This window comes from Arachis duranensis, chromosome 10, assembly GCF_000817695.3.
Source record: "Arachis duranensis cultivar V14167 chromosome 10, aradu.V14167.gnm2.J7QH, whole genome shotgun sequence".
NCBI lineage: Eukaryota > Viridiplantae > Streptophyta > Magnoliopsida > Fabales > Fabaceae > Arachis > Arachis duranensis.
The window spans coordinates 87,573,098-87,577,100 of NC_029781.3; positions in this window are offsets into that span (position 1 = coordinate 87,573,098).

Sequence of the window (4,003 nt, forward strand, 5' to 3'; positions counted from 1 at the left end):
ATCAAATCTTGGGCAAAGTATGGACTATCATATATTGCTGGAAAGCCCAGGATGTCTACTTTCCAACGCCGTTGAGAGCGCGCCAATTGGGCTTCTGTAGCTCCAGAAAATCCACTTCGAGTGCAGGGAGGTCAGAATCCAACAGCATCTGTAGTCCTTTTTAGTCTCTGAATCAGATTTTTGCTCAGGTCCCTCAATTTCAGCCAGAAAATACCTGAAATCACAGAAAAACACACAAACTCATAGTAAAGTTCAGAAAGTGAATTTTAACTAAAAACTAATAAAAATATACTAAAAACTAACTATATCATACCAAAAACATACTAAAAACAATGCCAAAAAGCGTACAAATTATCCGCTCATCACTAGCTGACCTCACCAAGAAGATGGAGAGGAACCAAGTGGCACCAATCACCACCTCCTCAACAACCCAAGAAGGAGTTGAAGAGGCAGAGGGTAATCTTGAGCAAGCCAACTACATTGGGAATTCACCTAGACAGAACCATGATCCATACTCCAAGACATACAATCCTGGATGGAGGAACCACCCAAACTTTGGGTGGGGGAATCAGCAAGATCAAAGTCAAGACCAGAGACGTTACAATTCCACCAACAGTGTAGCTCACCAACAATTCACACAGAGGACATATCAACACCCCCACAACAACACTTCTCCACACCCATATCAAAACCAAAACAACACCTCTACTCCCAATCCACCATCATTTGATGACAAGCTCTCTAAGATTGAAACATTACTTGAAGGAATATGCCAAGAGATTCAAGAAAACAAGGTGTTCAAAGAGGAGGTGCGAGCCAATATTAAGAACCAGGGAGAGACCATCAAGAAGCTGGAATTCCAAGTGGGATGCTTAGCTCAAAAGATTCCCAAACCTACTGATAGCTTCCCAAGTGACACGGAGAAAAACCCAAGAGGAGAAGCAAAGAAAGTAAGATGGGAAGATTGCAAAATGGTCACTACAAGTGATCAAGAGGCTAAAGACAAGCAAGGCAAACTCTCCAAACAGCCTGAAGACAACTCAACAGAGGAGGAGGATAGAGATCACCAAGAACCAGAAATCTCACAACAAGAGTTGCTTAAGCTCTATGCACCATTTCCCTAACTGCTCAATGGTGCTGTGGGGAAGAGAATATACTCAAGGTTCCTAGACTTGTTTGCACCTCTGCATGTGAACATACCATTCATCAAGGCCATCCAACAAATGCCTGCATTCATCAAGTATATGAAGGAACTTCTTCCCAGGAAAAGCTCACTCAAAGGAGGCCAGACTATAGTATTGAACAAGAAATGTAGTGCCCTTATTCAACCTGAGTTGCCTGCAAAAAGAAAAGACCCAGGGAGTTTTCACATCCCCTGTGCCATAGGAGAAACAATATTCGATAGAGCACTCTGTGATTTGGGGACAAGCATCAACTTACTGCCATTATCCTTGGTAAAGAGGCTGCAGATCAATGAGATAATGCCCACAGATGTGGTCATCAAACTGGCTAACAAGACTCAAAAGCAAGCAATAGGAGTGGTCGAGAATGTGTTGCTAAAAGTTGGAAAATACTTTCTCCCAACAGACTTTGTCATTCTGGACATGGAAGAGAGTCACACTCACCCAATCATATTAGGAAGACCATTCCTAGCTACAGCCAGAGCACTTATACATGTGGAGCAAGGGGAGCTAATATTGAGGATCCATGATGAACGACTCAGCTTTAATGTCTTCAAACTCTCACAAGAAGCAGACCAAGAGCACAAGGAACCAAGCGAAGATCACAATGAGATGTTGAAGGAGGAAGCAAGCATTGAAGCACACCCAACCCATCTAGGGAAACTCATGCATGAGGAACATGGAAACAGGAAGTTGTTGATGACATGTCATCATATACCTATTTTTCTATGCTTTTCATACAAGAAATTGATAATTTGTGCTTAAATATTGAATGCTTTTGTACTTAAATGATATGTTTTCTTGATATTTTAATTTTATAAATCTTGTAGAAAATAAGAAGAAAAAGAAGCAAAGAAGCACAAAAAAGGAGAAAAAAAGAGCTTCGGGGTACACTTTGAAGTTGGGGTACACTTTGGAGCCTTAGGCCACGCTTTTAAAAGCGTGGCCCATGACCAAATCAAGGAAGGAAGCAGCCAGCACGCACACTGCCCTGCCCTTGCCAAGGGCAGGGCAGAATCATGATGAAACAAAGTGAGGTTGGAGCAAAATTTTCGCTAAGTTAAAATCTGGCCGCTCACAGCATGACCATGCCTACTTCAAAGGGCTATAACTTGAGATACAGACGTCCAATTGATGTGCTTCCAGTTGCGTTGGAAAGCTGACATTTAGAGCTTTCCAACGATATATAACAATCCATATTTGGCATACAATTGAGGCAGGAACGAAAGGCATCTTTAAGGGCCATGAGGAAGCAAGAAACTAGGCCTTACTTTGGTGCCAAGAAAACCAAGGAAAAGAAGTAGCGTGTGCATCCACCAAGTTTTGAACTTGGAACTTCACTTTTGAAAACACTGCCCTGCCCTCCGCGAGGGCAGGGCAGCATTTTGTTGATGCACACACATGCACCAATCTGGCGCACCAAGGGAAGGCTCGGCAGCATCATTCTGGCGCACAGGCATCACCCGGCAGCACCAACAGCACGCACGGGCACCATTCTGGCGCACCAAAAAGTTCTGCCCTGCCCTCCGCGAGGGCAAGGCAGCATCCTGCAGCATCAACACGCACCACACGCACGCACGAGGGCCACACACACCATTTTCTGCCCTGCCCTCCACAAGGGCAGGGCAGCCTCCTGGGAGCAACATATGGGCCAAAATTCAATTTAATTCAATTCCTCACCAAATTAAATCAAAGCCAACCAAACCCATTTCTCCTCAAATCCAAAGTCTCACCAAATTGAAACAAGGCAAACCAAACCCATTTCTCCTCAAATCCAAAGCAAGCTAAGCCCACATCATCACTCAAAGGCACATGGATCAATTAAATTAGGATTTTCATTTTTGTAATTTGTTTTAATTTCATTTTCATTTTTCATTTTTAAAGCCTATATAAAGGCATAATTTTCATCTATTGTAGGCGAGCCCCATTAGAGAATATTTGAGTGCAGCTCCATTAGAAAGCTCTCTTAGTTTTCATTTTCGTTTTGGATCTTGGGTGGAGAATTGAAGAACTTCTGTTTCAATTCCACCTTGAGATCTCTTGTTAATCTTTCTGCATAATTCAAAATCCATTTGCTGTTTTAAATCTTCTTCTTCTGCAACTTTAGCTTTTCTGTTTTTGATCTTAAATTGAGGTTGAAGAGCTCCATTGATTCAAATTCTGAGAATCATCTTCCACTCTTCCTCTCAATTCATCTAAGGATTGGGTTTTAATCTTCTCTGCTATTTTTAAACCTCAGTTTATTCTGCAATATATTTTCTGACTAAGCAAAGGAGAATTGAGATCCAGATTTGCTTCCTGAGTTCATTGCTCTTCTTGGATCCTCAAATCCTCTTTTATATTTTACAATTGAGCTAAGTTTCTTTCTGTCTTGTTCTTCAAGCAATTTTCATCTCTGTTTGAATCTACTGCACTTACTTCATCTTTTATTTCTTTGCTTGATTGCATTTTATATTTTCTTATTGAAGTTTTAATTCCCAGCACCCAATCCCTTTTACTTTTTATGCAATTTAATTATTCTACAATTATTCTAAGTGCTGCTTATTGCTTTCCTTTAAATTTCCTGCACCTAATTCCCTTTACATTTCCTGCAATTTACATTTCTTGTCAATTAAATTTCAGCAATTTACATTGCTTGTTCTTTAAGCTTCCTGCCTATTTACATTCTGTCATTTACAATTCCTACAAATTTACATTCTGTTGGCTACAGTTTCACACAATTCACTTCAATGTTAGCTTGACTAAACTAATCACCCACTAAAATTGCTTGATCCATCAATCCCTGTGGGATCGACCTCACTCTAAGTGAGTTATTACTACTT